Source organism: Rhinolophus ferrumequinum, chromosome 8 (genome assembly GCF_004115265.2).
Source record: "Rhinolophus ferrumequinum isolate MPI-CBG mRhiFer1 chromosome 8, mRhiFer1_v1.p, whole genome shotgun sequence".
In the NCBI taxonomy this organism is placed as follows: Eukaryota; Metazoa; Chordata; class Mammalia; order Chiroptera; family Rhinolophidae; genus Rhinolophus; species Rhinolophus ferrumequinum.
This window is the reverse complement of record NC_046291.1, coordinates 24058095-24077081: the sequence shown is the minus strand read 5'-3', so window position 1 is coordinate 24077081 and position 18987 is coordinate 24058095. Positions and strand designations below refer to the sequence as shown.

The following is an 18987-nucleotide window of genomic DNA, read 5'->3' as shown; positions in this document are numbered from 1 at the left end:
AAACTGGTAGTTACAAAATAGTCATGGGGATGTAAAGTAAAGCATAGGGAATATAGTCAATGATATGATAATAACTATGTATAGTACCAAGTAGGTACTAGCCTAGTCAGGGGGATCAACTTCTTAAATTATATAAATGTGTAACCACTATGCTGTACAACCAGTGAGACCCTGTTTTGTGTACACTCTATTCTAATCACACCCATGAAAACATTCCTACACTTGTGCTAATACTGTCACTCTTTCTGGAATGGTTGACCTTCCTGACCTTCTCAGTCAAACTCCCATTCTCCAATACTGAGCTTACATCCCGTCATCTACAGGAGCTCTTCCCTGGGTGCTCCAGCCATTCTGAGTCACTCTCTTCTCTAAGTTTTGAGATTATAACAAGTCTACAAGGATTTCAATGTTGCTTCATGTGTTTATCTCTATAGCAAGAGCATTAGCTCCTTGAGCGGCAGAATCATGTAGAATATTCCTTATGAGTTCTTCCCACACCCTCATCACAGTGGTTAGCACTAAGAGAGTACATTGAAAAGAATCTGTTTCTATTGATTTAAAATTTTTAAAAAATGGATTGAATTCTGAATCATTTCCTAATGTCAGCTGCTGGTAAGGGACTAGGAATAAGTAGTTTTAATAAGGTAGAAATTCATTTGTCTGTATAAAAAAAATTGTCAAGGTAAAGCAACTGTGATGGGGGTGGTCGCTCCATTTGTTATCAAGGACCCAGTGTCCTATCTTTCTGGTTCCCCAGCCTCAGCAGATGGCTTATGTCCTCAAGACTTCTTTGTGGAGCAAGGTGGAAGCTTGCGTTCCAGCGATCATATCCAGGGAGGAAGTGGAAAGGAAGGAGTGATGCGCAGAAACAACACATGCCAAGTGATTACCCTCTCCCCACATGGGATTTTCTGAAACTTTCCACTTAACAATTTCTGCTACCATTTCTTTATTCTCGGAGGCTGGGAAATGTAGTCTTTTAACTGGACATTGTAAATCCCCATATAAAAATACAAGTCATACTAGGGAAGAAAAGTTGACTGACTATTAGGTAGGCATTTCACAGTCTGTGCCACATGTGGTTATTGTACATTCAGTATTTTAATATGTTTTCTTTTATTTAACCCAAAGAGCACTGTGTTGAGAGTCGTGGCTCTAGAGCAAGACAGCATAAATCCATATCCTATCTCCAGCTGTTACTAGCTGTGTGAACTCAGGCAAGTTATTTATCCACTCTATGTCTCAGTTTCCTTATCTATAAAATGGGGATAATAAATTTACCTCTACCATGGGTGGTTTTAAGGATTAAATAAGTTAATGCATGAAGTCACTTAAAACATTTTTTGACTGAACAACGGTTTACTATTTTTATTACCTGTATTCCCTGAGGGTAGGTCTAATTTTTATTTAGAGGCAAAATGCAAATGTGGAGTTAGACTCTAACTCCAAGCTCAGTGATTTTACCACCCCACCACTGATTTATTGGGCACCAAGAGAGGGGTGTAAATAAGGAAAGGATTGCAGTAAAAGAGAGGCAGTGAAGCCGGAACATGAGCTTCATTCACTCCTTTGCAATTTTGCTTAGGGCTATAGCTTTCCATGCCTCGGTGGTCTGTGTCTTTAAATATTTAATAAAGCTTCCTGCGGCCACTGGATCTTGCATACCTACAAGAAAGAAATACCTCAATCTTTCATGAAAAACATCATTTGTCAAAATTAGACAAGCTATGTTTTTGAAACCACATTGAAACCATTTAGTAATAATATTTTTGTTCTTCTTACTCTGATGCCTAGAGTAAATTTCAAAGCTTCAAATGGCTTTACATGTCAATCATAGTAGTCTTAATTCTAGACAATGGCAACATTCTCTGTTTCTTCTCAGGATGACCTGGCATCACTAGTTGGTTAGATTGCTCCTTATCTGATTGGACCTTTGCCAGGAACTCTCACCTTTTATACCTGCCTGTTAAGGCAAGGCCACCCCAGCTCACTGATTCATGGCTTTGGAATGAAACCAACAATTGGGACTGAAACTAGAAGTCTTGTTGACAACAGTGACATCATAGATTTGCAATCCAGAGCTATGGTTTCATGTTGATCACAAGTCATGGCTAGAATACTTTCCTCGTATTTAAATTGCTGAGACATTACTTTCTTGATTCAGAGCAATGACCCATATGTAAATCATGTATTTCTGCAGCATTTATAGCCTCACGTATGAGTATAACATTATATTGAAAACATTATAGCTGGGCATTTCAGACACGTTGTTGCAATCACTATAGAGTGTGCTTTGCTTAATGTGAAACATCAATTATCTTAGTCTATTGTGAAGACTAAGCAACTATAGAGTGAAATACAATCTATGGACCTACCCAATTGCTTGCCTTTATGAAGGAAATTAGTCAAACTGCAAAGAAACACAAGCATTGGCAGAGAAGACTTCAGATTCTTCTTCCATCTCAAGGCATAGTCATTTAACAAGTGTAGCCGTGAACAATCTAACACCATCTAACACAAAATACCATGTAATGTAATCTCTTTTTTGTTTGTTTGTTTGTTTGTTTGAAAGTCTGGGCAAGACACATCACTATTTTGTATTCCTTTTGCTTTTACTACATCATGAGGATGATTTAAAAAAATGTATTATTATTTTAAATTAATTAATTTTTTATTGATCTCACTGGTAGTAAAATGCTAATAATAAGTACAAGTACAATATGAATTATGGACAAACAGCAGTCATCTGGCAGATTGCATTACTATGGGAGCATTTATGATTTTTCTAAAATTTTTTAGAGTAGCATTTGTCAAGCTGGAGGGTGCCCAATAATGGAATGGATGGAGATGCTCTTTATTCAGAAGTGAGAGACAAATGAGTCCAGGCAGATGGCTCCAAGGTCAAAGTATTTTCACAGGTGCTCATTGATTTGGATCACTCTCTCTCTCCCAAGATTGCATGCTTACACCTAACAGCTACATCAGTTAGCATCAGTTACATCAGTTAACATCAGTTAGCATCCTTACACCTAACAGCTACATATTCAATTCTACTTACTTGATATCGTGGGGTTTTTTTCTGCTCAATTGCATATGTTTTCCGACTCATAAGTCCATAAACCACAAAGTAGCAGAGAGTCTTGGGGTTCTCCATGGCATAGGCCTTGACAGCTGTGAGAATAACACTAATATTAAATTAATTTTTATAGCAAATGTCACATACAAAAAGAGAAATACATATTGTTATGGAAACATAAATAGTGCACAGTGTTTGGCACTAGTAAGCATTTCAGAAAAATGTATTCATTCAGTAAATAAAAAGTTCTGCACAAGAATTCATGGAATTTGGACTTAGGTGCATATGGCTTAGGTGCCATAACTACGTATTTAAATTGTTCATTATATAAATTAATGGAAATATGCATGCAAAAAGAGCCATTTTATGAAAACTAAGCTGAATGCTTTGGAAAGACTCCATAAATGTAAATCTATCAAAATTCTTTATCAATTCAAGTATTTCAAGAAAAGTTAAAATTTGAGGGGAAAAATCATAAAATATATCAAAGAAATTAATACTCTACTGGCTTCACAATTATCTTTAAATTCTTGTACCTCTTTAAGGAAACTAAATCTGGAAATTGTACCTGCTGAATTTGAGATGTGTATTAGGCAAGAATGGAGTTCAAAGCAGAAAATCCAGAATAAAGGAAAAGACACAATATAAAAATATTGACAAATTAATATGAATTTTATAAGCTACTCAAATAAAGTTCAGCGTGTATTATTTTTAAGCTTCCTTAACGAAATCACCTTTTTTTTTCAACTAACTGTAATGAACTCATAATATTATTATGAGTTCATAATGTCAAAAAACAGGGCCTTATCTCAGATATATATGAAAGAATTTTACAAGTCTTCAAGCCTTATAGAAATTTTAGTTATGTGCATTCATGTCTGTCTCACTAATAATTCACAAAGTCAATAAATGAAGAAGTAACTGAGAACCAATGAATTTTCTGATGTGCAGTTGGCTCTGAAGCCATAAAGACATAGACTGGGGCTTGAATGGAGAGGACACAAAACTTCAGTGCTCATAAATTGGAAGTATGACCCAAGTAGCTTTCTTTAATGTCAGTGGCTTACTCAGGAATAACTAACTAACTAACTAACTAACTAACTAACTAACTAACTAACTAACTCTTTTCTCTTTTTCTCTCTCTTTCATTACCTCTATCTCTATATTTGTGTGTGTATAAAATACTTAGATTTATTCACATCATGATTTTCTACATCTATAGCATACATACTTGCACACACATGGTACATATATAGAACATATATATGTCTATAGATACAGTCACACATCAGTCTACAGAACACTGAATACTTCACTTCCCCCTTAGTCCTATTCTTCTGAACTCAATTTCCAGCCAACAATGTGAAGTTTCAAAAACAAAAGTACTTAAAAGGAAACTTCATACCTACTTTGCACCTTCTTACAGATTTTCTGTGGCAGCAGTTCTCAAACTTTACTCCTGACATTTAGAAAGCCTTGCTGCTGATCTTAGGTAATAGAACTTAATGTCCTACATTTCCCAAGCACTTTCAGTCTACTAATTAATCTATATAATATCCTTGTGAAATGAATAATTATAATTTTCATAGGCTTTTTTTTTTTGTCAATGATACAACTGAAACTCAGTTAAACAAAGTACTAATAACACAGGACATTAATGAAACTTATTTCAACACTATTATTTACAGAGGCAGAATGATATAGGAAAGATGAAACGGTAGTTCAATGAAAATTATTGAGCCCTTATTATTTGCTTTTCAAGTAAAGAAAAAGAAGTCATTTTTGCCTTTAATGTGAGTACAGTCCAATGTGATAAGTGTGAAGAGAGGCTTGTGTAAAGCACAGTTGAAACACAGGGGTTGGAAAAACTAACTGTTGGTTGTGGGGGAATGGTAGAAAATGTGTTCCTAAAATAACTTTGATGGAGCATTTTGAAGAGTTAGATTTCATTTAGCAGACAAAGAGGAGAAGGCCATTCTTACGAGAGCATTTTGACATATCAAGGTAGAGAACACCTTTTACAGCCAAATAAAATCAGCAGTACGGTAGATCTGAATGAACCACACAGTTTCAGTAAGAAATTGCAGACCACATGGAAACCACATGGTGAACAGTCTGTATTCTGTCTATGGAATTTTAAATCTACTTTGGGCCCCCAGGAGCAACTGAAGTTTATATAGGGGAGTGAACGACATGATCTATTGCATTCTAAAAAGTTTTCTCTGTAAATATGTACTGGTTCGATACATTAATTTAAAGAAGGAAAAGAAATTGAAGAGAAGAAAGACCAGAATTAAACTGTTACAATTAGCATGAAGAGGTGGTAGTAGTTTCAGTTCTTATTTTAGAAAAAGAATGAACAACAAATATAATTGTTGACTTTCCTTCAGTAATTGCTTCCCAAAGGGTTCCATGATTTTCCCCCCAGACTATTCATAGATTGATTTTGGGGATAAGATAGTGTAGAATAGTATGTAAACCAGCTCACTAGATTGCTGCATGACCAAAGGCTCCACGTATAGATTTAGAAACCACACAACGCAATATTTTATCTGAAAATATTCTTATCTAAAGTGATAATAGTTCCTACCTCTTAACTTGGAGCCTAGGGCTATGTCAAATTTATGCAATCAATATCTACTTTCCTAAATTAAACCCAGACCAAGAGTGACCAATGGATCTGCAGAGGAAACTAGCCCAGTGCAGCATGTGGGTTCTCACTTCTGCCTTACTTCAGAGAGGAGAGAAGGATGTGAAGAATCAGGAAGGCCATTTGATTGCTCCTAAATTTGTGGCTTTATGAAAGTAACTAGGGAGGCCAGTTAATTATTCCATAACTTTTTAAAAACCTTTCTATTTTTGTTTGAAATGAACAATTCTTGTTTGAGAGGCAAAACTTTAGAGAAGACTAATACATAATTTTCATTTTACCATTTCAATGCTTTTAAAAAATTATGTCTCTGATCATTGAGCAAATATTTAAACATGCACACACAAAATGGCAACCCCCTAAGTCTTATCAATAAATGTTAGCTTAAAAATTAGGCTTGGTCAAAGTGATATTCATTGTTATTGACGATATCATGACCAAATGTTATGCATCATATGGGAGGCTATTAACTCATAAAAGCAAATGATTTTTGAAATATTCCATTTTTAATACTCTTTGTATTAAAATCCATTATGGTTTGAGGTTTGATATAAAAATTGACAGTGACTTTTTTTTCCTTGGTCCTACATTAGATTCTAAGGTGAAGTCTGGGGAAGAGTAATGTTCACCAAGCCATTAGGTGAACCAATGATAACAGGAAGCGAGATGGTTGACGAGCATCGTATGTGCCTTCAATGCATTTCACGTGTCTTCGTAGGGGGACTTCAAACTTCCCCTGGAGTTCTCCATGGGGAAAACTCATGTTCATCTTCTAGTTTGACTTCTTGAAAAGTTTCCCTCCTTAGGATATTCTACTCCTAGAATAAGTGTCAAAATACGTTCTTTTCAGCCATACAGGAAACTCTGGAATGCGATGCTACCTGCACTGTGGCAGGCAGACTGCTCGCTGGGGTCAGGCACAGAGGAGTTATTGTGTACCTCAGGTCCTGGTCTATTCTTTACCTTCTGATGCATCAGTTTAGTCAAATGGCTTAACCCAGCTGTGTTTCATTTTCTCCTGTTTTAAAAATGTGAGAAATAAAATTACTTACCTCTTAGGGATGCTATGACACAAATTAATGCTTCAGAACTCTATGAATAAAAATCATTCTGTACAGATGTTAATTAGCGTTGTTCAAGGAACAGCTGTTAGGACAAATGCCAGAAGAAGGTGGTGGGCAGGTATCCAATCTTCTTAATGGAGGCCAAATAGCTGTTAGTAGAGAAAGTAGAGAAAGACTAGTAGAGAAAAATAAAATAATTAACAAAGGACTTAAAATGCAGTCACTATATTAGCAGAGCTTAAGCAGCCAGGCATCTACCGAAAATGAGTGTGGGAGCAGATTCCATCACTGATAATCACTGGAAAATTAATGGTTTATGACAATATTTCATGAAAGAGAAAACACTTTTAACAATACTTGAATCTTAGGGGTATGAACAACTTTTGAGGAATATTATTATACTCTATAATAAAAATAAGACCAATTCACTTACGAGACATCATTTGAGTCTACCTGACACTGTCCTTTTTATTATGTGTAGTAGTTCAATATGTGAAAAGTAATAAATCCTTAGGGATTGCAGAAGAGACAATGGTCAAATTAGAGAATTCCAGAATTTCCCTTATCTGTTATTTTATAATTGAGGAAAATAAGTTATTATATCTTAATGATGTTTGAAAGGCTGGTATCCTTAAAAATATCATGGTTATTTTCCTATGATTCCTACAGCTGTATCCTTCTGGCTTCTGCTCATGGTTCACTCTCTGGCTACACCTGGAGAAGCATGAGGAAGACGGGTACCCAGTTCTCCTTGACAAATATATGACCAGGTAAATCTTGTGGGGTGATTTCAGTAGGTCTTTGGGATCAAGATAGTCTGAACAGAAAGGGGATTATAAAGTTGTTTTCAACCTAAGATTGCAGAAATTCTAGAACCCACATAGTACAGATTATTTACTTCACGTTTGGCCCTTTCTCCTAAGACTTCTGCAAGATGAAGTGTTACAAGCTGCTGCAATAGTCAAAGGGCAGAAATGTTATGACAGAGCTTGTGTGGGTGAGTTAAGCCATAAGTGGTCCAGCTGGAAGGCTGGAGAACTTTCTCTCGGAGTCAGGTTTGGCGAACACCACTTGTTATCTTATGCATCTAAACTGTATATGACAACTACTTCTTTTTATGGGGATCAGATTCAACATAAATTGAATTTGTACTACATGCCAGGCATAGCCATGGCTCTTTTCCCACTTCAGATTGTGAAAAAACACAAGTGTAACAGGCATTTTTATTCCATGTGTTTTCAAGGGGGAAACAGGTTCAGAGAAATTAAATAACAGCTTAAGATAGTTTAGCCAAATAAGATGCCTTTGGCTTCCAATCTAGTGATCTTCGATCTATACCCCATGGCTTCCTCTCATGTCCTAATTATTTAAATGCCTATAGAAGCTTTATGAAACAAGCGTGTGCCACTTCCTGAGAGACCCCACCCCAGATCACGAGAATATACCCAGACTCATTCAAGCCCCAGTTGTACAGAAGTAAAAGTAGTTGCTGACTTGTAAGCACTAAAGAGCAGTAATGGGAAGATGAGTACAGAGACTAAAATATTCACTTTCACCAAATCACCATGGTTAGGAAAACCAGGGGCTCATCCATTTTTACAACCACAGTTTGTCGAGAATCTATTATGTAACATTCCTACTAAGACTAGGGATGACATGACCGTCTTTTCCTTCAATAACTTAACCATCTTATGGGGGGCACAGTCATGAAACAAATAAATCCAAAAAAGCATTTAATTACAAGTGTGAATAGTGCTAAAATTAACTTAATATTTAATTGCCATCATATCCAGTATGTGTAAAACAATCTGCTAAATTTTTTTCAGAGATGTTGTATTATTTTTAAGGTAAAAAAAAAAAATCTAACTTCAATTAATGGTCCATACCCCTATAATCAAATAGGATTGCCTGCTGCCTTTCCCCTAGATTTCACAGTTCCCAGGGCTTCCAATTCATTTTAAGACACGGCATTGAAGGAAGATAGAGTTGGGGATATAGTTATCATGCGGGAATAGTGAACCAAATGCCAGGAAGCAGCCTAAAAGGTTGAGTCAGAAATATGAAGACTATGGACTCCACCGTGAGGCCTGGTTCAATATCCCAGAGAATTAAGAGGTCTGGTGCCAGGTCCCTGACAACCCCAAGAACAAAGGGACTTCTGCGGAGTTTATAGATTAAATGAACTCCACAGGTTATGCTCAATGACAACTGTTCTTCAAAATGCTCACTGTAACCACAAATGTCTCCTTACCCCTCTGTCAGCACTTGAACTTGAATACTGGAACTATGCCTCAGCATTTGAAGATAGTAAGTATGCAGCAGCTGAGATTTCTTCATTTGTTTGTGTGTCTTGACTTCTAGAATGGTCTCCCTGTGTGCTCTTAAAGATTGCTGAAGTAAGCTGTCTCTTCCTGCACTGCAGAACAGCACTACATCCAGCACACAGCCCTAGGCCAGCTCAGATAGAACAGAATGTGATATTATAGCGATTCCTAACCCATTCTACACCCGACTAACCCCAGTAATGAGTCAATGAGGCCTAGAACTCCATAATGGGAGCCCACACAGTGGAACATTTAAAAAGGGTGTTGCAAAAGAAAACCTAGGAGCTCTACTAAAGCAGTTAACATGGTTCCTAATATTTGTAATAGGCCAATTCAATCCATCTTCTGATTTCTGTGTGGTACCCAGAGCCTTCCTTGCTTCCTTTTCTGAATCACTTCTCCTTTTCAAGTCCCTCATACCAAAATAATTGAGGCCTTCTTGCTTAAAGGAGACATAGAAGATTTACAACTTTGAGTTTATAAAAAGAGGAAGTAGAATAAATGAAAAAAAAGCTCATCATACCAAATTTTGTCTCCTCTGCTTCTGACCTCTAATTCTAACCTTGGATTTCTAGGATACGTACCTGGTAGGGGGATATTAGGATTGTTGCCTTCCCCCTTTTGTTCTACCAACACTTTTAATTACTTAAATTCTACAATCATTTCTGATGGTATTCACCTCTTTTAACCCTAAAAACCACACAAACCGTATGAGAACTCTTACAGTTGGATGCTTTGAACGTCTCTGCCCCATGATCACAAGTTGATTAACTATGAAAAGTTTAGGATGTACTGCTTAAGACCTAAATGTGTTGTCATTGGATGGAGAATAATAATATTGCTGCAGACTAACTGATGTAGCCCTCCCGGTTCATATACTGAAGCCCTAACCCCCAATGTGAGTGTATCTGGAGATAGGGCTTTTAGACGGTAGTTAAGGTCAAATGAGGTCATAAGGATAGAGTCCTAATCCAATAGGATTGGTAAAATGAGGGGGGGGAGAGAGAGAGAGAGAGAGAGAGAGAGAGAGCGAGAGAGAGAGAGAGAGAGAGAGAGAGAGCTCTTTCCACTCATACAAACCAAGGAAAGGCCAGGTGAGCATACAGCAAGAAAGTGGCCATCTTCACGCCCAGAAGGGGCCTTCAGCAGAACTTGACCATGCCATGCTGGCACCCTGATCTAGGACTTCTAGACTCCAGAACTGTGAAAAAAATAAATGTATGTGGTTTAACCCACCCAGTTGATGGTATTTTGTTATGGCAGCCCAAACTGACCAATACAAGTATATTCCATGATGTACTGAACATTGTTTTCTACAATGATTCTACCCGGTATTCTAGCAGAAGAGAAGGATGAATTGAATTACTCTTCCCAGGAGGCTGGGCATGGAGAGAAGACTCACAGACATTGACAATATGTTTACTGGGGAGCGAAAGCCCCTGTGCCTCGACTGTGCTTCAAAGAAATCTATTCACACAGGAGCTAGCAAGACACAGGTGAGCTTAATCCTTCCTTCTATGACTCTCAGATATTCAGTAAAGTTTCTAAATTTGTGATTTATTTTTGTTCTGAAAACTGACTTAGAGCAGAGCTGAGATAGCAGAGAGGAAACTGCAGCAGCAGAAGAACCATGATGATATAAACAGGAATTTTCAAACAACGTGGGGAGGACTTTAAATGGCCTCAGGCCATGGTAGTGGGGTTAGGCCAAGTTCAATCAGCTCTTCAGAGGTCAAGGAGCCTCACTTAAAACTAGAGCAACAGGAAAAATACAGAATACAAGTTTATGTCAGAGTTAGACTAGTCTAGTAGAAACTCAGAATTTCCTAACCCCCCCACCAGTGGCCTGTATAAGAGAAAATGCACTTTCCTAGGGATTGAATGAGGGGAACAGAAAGAACCTTAAACTGTAGAGTAAAGGAAGTAGAGGATAGAGACCAAGAATATCTCTTCTCACATTATTGACCTTTGCTTATAACCCGACTTAATTAGATTTTTTCCCCTCAAAAAATGACAAATGTACACTTTTATATTCTTCAATATTATGTGGATAATTAGTTTCACTTAAATTGCTCCCAAACACTTTATCTGAAGATTGAATTTGTTACTGTATTTTTTTAAATAACAAACTTACAGATTTAGTAAAAAGGAAACAAAGTAAGGCAAAGTGTAGTTAAACGGCAGATAAAGATAAAAAGGAGAAAGGCTAGAAAATGAAATATGAAAAAAATAAGGGAAACAAACAACCTGATTAAAAAAATGGGCCAAAGACCTTAATAAACACCTCACCACAGAAGATATACAGATGACAAATAAGCATATGAAAAGATGCTCCAAATCATGTGTCTTTAAGAAAATGAAAAGCAAAATAAAACAATGAGATACCACTACACATTTATTAGAATAGCTAAATCCAGAACACTGACAATACCAATTGTTGCAAGGATGTGCAGCAACAGAAACTCTCAAACATTGCTATTCAGAATGAAACTGGAACAGCTACTTTGGAAGACAGGAAGTTTCTTAGAAAACTAAGCCTTATTTTACCACATGATCCAGCAATCCTACTCCTTGCTATTTACCCAAAGGAGTTGAAAACTTCTCCCCTCAAAAAACCTAATACAGATGTTTATAGCAGTTTTATTCATAATTACCTATCAAAACTTGGAAGCAATCGAGAAGTCTTTCAGTAGGTGGATTGGATGAATAAACTGGGGTACATTCAGACATTGGAGTATTACTCAGCACTAAAAAGAAATGAGCTATCAAGCTATGATAGGCCATGGAGAAATCTTAAATGCACATTACTAAGTGAAAGAAGCCAATCTGTAAAGGCTAGTACATATATTTTGAGTCCAACTCTATGACATTCTGAAGAAGGCAAATCTATGAAGACACTAAAAAGATCGGTGGCTGCCAGCGGTTGGGAGTTGGTGGAGGGAAATGAGTAGGCAGAACAGAGAGAAGTTTTAGGGCAGCGAAATTACTCTGTATGACACCATAATGATGGTACTTGTCATTATACATCTTCCCAAACCCATATAAGCCCCCAAAAGTGAACCATAATGTGAACTATGGAGTTTGCCTGATTATGATGTGTTAGTATGGATTCATCAGTTGCAACAACTGTACCACTCTTATAGGGAATGTTGATAATGGGGGAGGCTGTGCATGTGTGGGATCTGGGTGTATATGAGAATCTCTGTACCTTCCCCTGAATTTTGCTATGAATAAACTGCTCTAAAAGATAAAGTTCACACACACACACCCCACAAGCACATGAGAATGGGAAAAGATAGATGCATAACGTAATATGCAATTGTCAAGTAAAGAAACCAGACTGAGTGACAGACACTTTGGAGAATCACACAATATCCATTTCTGAGAATCCCTTACAGTTAGGTTTGGGCCCCGTGATTAGTTGGCAATGAAATATAAATTAAAAAAAAAAGAAGAAGAAGACTAGGCAGTTGTACTCCTTGCACTTCTTCTTGGTCACATATTCCTAGATAAGTACTGTGCAATAAATATGAATTCAAGTCACGTATGTACCTATACGTTTTCTCATAGCTCAATTCAAAGAGATGAAAGTAAATAATACATTTTATTTAATCCAACACATCCAAGATATTATCCTTTCAACGTGTAATACATATACAAATAATTATTGAGCTATTTTATATTCTTTTTTGTTAACTAAGTTTAAAGCCAGGGTGAAATGTCCTAACTTACAGGACATTTCAATTCAGACAAGACACATTGCAAATGTTCTACAGCTTACGTAGCTCGCAGCCACACGATCAAATAGCAGATTTCTAGAAGGATTTTCTTCTAGATGAAAAAAAGACTGCCTCATCTACGGTAAACTATTTGAGCAAGAAATAATCTTTTGTTCAGGGCTTATTTTTTTGCTACAGCATAATATATGGTTACTCTGACTATTGTAAAAACGGTTGTAAATTCAGGACCAACTAACAGACTTCCCTTCTTTCTCTTAAGTTTGGAGAAATTTGATACAGATAAATAACTAAAGTTATTTAATATATCTTTCCAAGATTTCTTCTTTCGCATTTTTCTTTCCTTCCTCTGGTCTTACCATTAATTTTTCTGACGTCACAAATCCCCTCTTCTCAGTGGAGGAGTGAAGGAGTCTGAGACAGTGAGCTGGTAGAGATTGGGCTTGTGAGGATTGGGTTGGGTGCACCACCATATTCCCTCAGCCCTGCCGGCTTCTCAGCCTGGTGTCCTGGATGCCCAGCCTCTGACAGCTGTAAAGATCCACGGGAGTCCGAAGTTCCAGCTTGTGGACCCCTCGATGATCTTTGGATGCCTAATTACAACCATCCACCTCATAAACTGTGGAAAGCGTATTTTTACATTACTGAGCAATTTCTTGGGGAACCAGCAATCTGGCTCATGATTCAAACTAATGTCTCTGAGCTCTCCTCAGTCTATATGAAAAACAGAAATGACTGCCACTCTCAAATGGGACAGAGGGGATGAACTCTGCCATTAGAAATGACTCTTCCTTAGAAAAGACATTCCAATTGTCTTCCTTCTGTACCTCCAAATCTGCTGCTCCACCAATGCCAGTCAAAAAAAAAAAGTAGTCATCAGTCCGTTAATGAAAGACTCACCCCAAAGTGTCACGGGTAGATCTCTTAGGGGTATCCAACTGGGAACTGAATCAAGTACCACCACCCCTCTTAATGGGGATGGTGAACTGGAGAGATACAACACACCTGACACCTTTTCCCAAATCTTTTCTCTCTGATGCTTCTCTCTCACACCCTTTTGCTCCACCTCAGCAATGGAGAGACAAACCAGTTCTTCTGGTTCTTATAAACTCTTCCCTAAAGGTTCTATTTTGACACCTACCGTGTTTCCCCAAAAATAAGACCTAAGCGGAAAATGAGCCCTAGCATGATTTTTCAGGATGACACCCCCTGAACATAAGCCCTAATGAGTCTTTTGGAGCAAAAATTAATATAAGACCCAGTCGTATTTTCAGGGAAACACGGTAGGCAGATCTCCATTGAAATGGCAATCTTTTGTTTTTCCTCCCCTCCCACACTCCTCGCGTGTGTGCGCGCGCCCACACATGCATGTATATTGTTGGGCTTTTGCGTGTGCTTGGGTTGGAAGTGGAGGAGTGAGGGGAAAACATAAAAGTCATTATTACCTTTGTCAGTTCATTGCCACAGAAAAACACCCCACAATTCACCCTCTTCCATGTAATTTCTATAGCCTCACTGCAGATAAAGGAGCTTCACTGTAGTTACCAAAGACAGGTAGCAAATCAGTTCCTGGTGAAACTTTTTCTGCTTGGTTTTGTAAATAGAGTTGACAACAGCTTCCAGGAAATTGCATGTGATGTTTCAAGGCTAGACCTGGCTGTCAAGAATGCTGACTCATATCCATTGAGTCAAGGAGTGCCATGCTGTAAGGGGATTTTTCTAAGATTAGCCAGCCTCTTTGCTTTGGGATGAAGAAAATAGCAGAATTCCCTAGCAAATGATCCCCAAGAGGTAGGAAAGCTCCTCTTTTTTAGGGGTTGTATTATTTGTTCTTTCTTCAAGGTCTTGTCATTTTCTCAAGGGACAAACATAACTCTGAGCTCAACTACCTGGGAACCAGAAGCTTATAGCTCAGATTATTTTTTTCTAATAAACTTAATTGTGGAAGAAAGTAAGAGATGTGACATAAATAGTTTAATTAAGCTTCTATGGACTCAAAATCAATACATAGCTGAGTGCCATGAGACTAATGTTGGAGACCTCAATATTACAAAAGTAAAACATCAGCAATAGAGCCATATCCTTCTTAGACTTTAATCCTAAGATGTTCACAAATGAACAAGAGTCTACTGACTTGTTAAATGACAAATTAAAACCCATAGGTTCCAGATTCGGTGGAACTTACAAAACAAGGTGAGCTGGCTTCCATCTTTAGAAGAGGCCACCTATAGAGAGTCAGGTATTAAAAAAAAAAGTCAGGTATAATATTTCCATGTAGTTTAGGATTCTCAATAAAAATACACATTAAATAGAAAAATTAGTTATCCTTTCTTAAGTGGCAAGCAGCCCAAGTTAAAATCATTACACTAATTCTGATCACACTTAAGAAACTCAGGGACCTCCTATAAGAATTCTGTGGTCTCCATAAACTCAATGGGAAAAGGACCAAAGAATTTGCAGGCATAACTAAAATCACCATAGACACATATCAAATAATCAGAATAACTAGGCCCACGTTCACATTATAGTCACACATTTCTCAGTATGTGATGCCAAAATAATGATTTGATTTCAATCAAATTATCATTTGTTTGCTTTTCTATTGTTACACAGAAGCAAAACTTGCTTTACATCCTAATGTGACATTACTCTAAGAAGACAGTATACAGATTTGTCATTTTTTCCCCAATAATGTAAAAAGTTTTGCTAACAAAAGCATTACTGAATGAGAATAAATGTGGCACAAAATTATTTCCACTATTTTTACCTTCCACTTTTTCATCAAAATTCCATAATTAAACTCCTTTTCAATTCTATAAACATTGTGCTATTCACATAGAAAATATGAAAATGTTTAATGAATGTTATAAAATGATTTGTGTATATTTATGCTGGCTCCTAAAGGACCTATAAAACATTTTCTTTGCCCAAATAAAATATACTATGGCAGAGACTAAATACAGATTATATATATTTTTAAAAAGTGTGTTACTCCTTTTCCACCCTGTTCCTTTTTATCCATTGGAATAAAAAGTTATGTATAGAAAGATGAAAATTTTTTTACTATTAAGCAGTAAATGAGTGACATTCAAAATCAGTGATAATAACAGTTGCCCTAAAGCAGAGGTAGGGGAATGTTGGTGACTCAGCCCTACTACCCAGAAAGCATATCTCTAGGGCCTGGTGAAGAATTTAAGGAGTTTCAGGAAAGGTTTTTGGGTCCCCCAAATCTTCCTCATCACTTACCTAAGTCTGTTAAAATCCATTGTCCTCGATCTTGAGACATTTTGCTGACTTAAAGTCATCCACTAAAATGCACAAAGCTGAACAAGAGGACATACACTGATAGGAAATAATTTTGGGGAGAAGTAAATAAAGGTGTAGGTGGATGTATGGCACAAGGTAAACTGAAGTGCTTGGTGTCGGCAAACTAAAATGGAATGGAATGGGATATTTCCAGTCAGGCAACTACAAAGTATTCTACTCTGGACACGACAAAATCAGAAGAAATGGAGTGGCTTTCATACTGAAGCAAGATGTAGCACAGGCAGGTAGGGGCTACAATGCAAGTTCTGACCAAATAACGTCAATCAGACTTCTAGGAAAATCTATTAACATAACTGTCAGTCAAGTCTATACTCCAACTACAGAAGCTGAAGATGAAATTGAAAGCTTTTACACAAATATGCAAGAAGAAATTGATCACACACATAAACAAGACATGATGATAGTTATAGGTGACTGGAACGTACAAGTAAGAAATAAGACAGAATCAAATGTCAGAAAATCTAGCCTAGGGGTCAGAAAGGAAGCAGGAGGTTGGCTCATGGATTTCTTCAAAACAAACTTGTTCATCGCAAACACATGCTTCAAACAACAGAACAGATGACTGCACTTGCTTTTAAGAGACTTAAAATTTAGTAGATGATACAAATTAATAACCAGAAAGTAAACTGCTGTCAAGAATCCTATGAAACATCTAACCTGATCTTGGGGACTCAGGTGCCCTGGATCAAATGACACGTGAGCTCAGACCAGAAATATGAAGAAGAATGAACAAACTAAAACGGCTGGAGGGGAGTTGTGATTTGTTAGAGCACCACAGACTGAGGAAAGGGGCAAAGATGTGGAAAGACTCGGGCATGTGAGAGATCATGAGATTTTTAAAGGCATTGTGAGCAGTATGAAGGAGCATAGACTATGAGGTGGGGAATGTTGAGTGATGAGATGTGAAAGACTAACAGCCAAATGATTCTAATCAGAGTGTACCTTATAACAGGGACAGCAAAGTTGGGTGTGAGGTTTTGATATGGTACAGTAGAAAGATTATCAGACTAGTGGTCAGAAGACCCGAGTTTCAGTTTATTCATTTGCTAGCTCTGTTTCCTTGTATATCTCATACCTGAGCATCTATTATTTGGCGGCAATTAAGAAATAATCAAATCCACCTTAAAGTGTTGTGAACATTCTTCATAAATTACAGAATTCTACACATGCTATTATTGTTTGATAATAACAATGTCCATCTATAGTGTTCTTTGTTGAGAAAGATAATGACTAAAATGGTAGATGATTGCATGTGAATTTCTATTTTTCAATTTTTATTATTTTAATAGTATTTTTAAGTATCTATAAAGATATGCATTGTTTAATTTTTTTTTTTTTTAAGCAACAAAACATTACCGGAACCCATGCTATTCTCATGACGAAAATATTTCTCTCTCTTCTCCAACATAAACATGATGCTGGATTTTGTGTTAATAATTTTCTTATTCTTCTTTATACTTGCATGACTTGTGTATGTTTCCTTAAATGCTGTACTATTTTGTTCTGAATATTTTCTTAATGCATTTACCCTTTTATGACTTGCTTCTTCACTCAACATGAGGTTGGAAGAATCATCCATACTGATGTGGGGAGAGAGTTCTAAGAAATCTCTAGCATTTTTGCTATTTCACCCAGGGAGGCCAGGAACATTCCAGACCATGTGTTCTGCTGCACCCGTGCAAGGATGTCTTTAAACTCTGTTCCAAGGAGTGTAATTGTTGGGTCATAGATTACGAGCATTTTCAAATCCACTAGGAATATTAAAAGTTTTTTTCCTAAAAGGTTACCACCAACAGTGCCTAAGAATTCACACCTGTTCCGTTCTTGCTCACATTTGATACTGCGCATTTCAATTTTGCAAGTCATCTTGGACCACTCCCTTCTTTCTGTCTCTCCTTCCTCCTTTTCCTCCCTCTTTCCCTTCCTCCCTTGTGTGCTTTCTTCTCTACATTTCATCGCTGACACAGAAACAGAGATACCCATGGCTAAATTTTCTACAGTAGAGAGTAGGGGGAGTGGAGAGGGAGCTACAGATGCTTTGCAAGCTTTTTAACACTGGCATCGTTACTTCAAGCTCAACGGCGAGACTATCGTCAATTTGGCAATCCTTATAGCATTTCATTTCCTAACTGCTTTAGGGTCATTGATGGCAGAATGACATTTAAAAGGTGACCTCCTGAGTCAAACTGAGTGGTCAATGTCAAATGCTTTAGGGACGAAGTTGCTGTTTTGAGAATCTGCACCAACCGTGTTTTAAAAGATACACAAATAGATGAAATCTTTTACTAACCCACTGCAACGGCTGACTCCGCTGTTTCCATGGCAACCCATCCAGCGTGAGGTATTCTAAAGACTCTTCCTTTAAGAAATATCAAATAGCCCTAGGGAGTCACAAGTTACATCAGACCACCTTGCTCACAACAGCAGAGATTATCCCTTTCCCCTCAGAAGGAGATAATCCTACCTCAGATTTCTTGACTTTCTGACAGCTCTTGAGAGGAACAAAATTCCATCCCAAAGCTTTTTTCTTCATATTGCTTTCTTGGAGCCAATCAAGTCTTCAGAATACAAAGCAGAAGAAAGTAGGGGTTGGGAGATGGACCTGTTCTGCCTCCAGTAGTTCTATTTATTCGAAGGTCTGGAAATGTTCAACACAACCATTCAGAGGGCCTAGGTTTTACTCACTCCAGTTTACTGCTTGGTATTAATACTTGAGTCTTGGGTTCTTCCTCTTTAAAATGATGAGATTAAACTGAATTACCTCCAAAGATCTGCAAGTTATGAACTGAAAAATAGAGGATGCTGTGTG

The 18987-nt window shown here is 37.4% G+C and overlaps 1 long non-coding RNA gene across 1 annotated transcript; it reads right to left on the bottom strand.

The window, feature by feature from the left end:
* Positions 1 to 1402: 1402 nt before the first annotated feature.
* On the bottom strand, positions 1403 to 13865 carry LOC117026179 (uncharacterized). The gene is made up of 3 exons (XR_004423714.1): positions 13211 to 13865; positions 6779 to 6939; positions 1403 to 1665 (listed from the first exon to the last, which is right to left on the bottom strand). It is a non-coding gene; the product is annotated as an uncharacterized LOC117026179 (long non-coding RNA).
* Positions 13866 to 18987: the final 5122 nt, after the last annotated feature.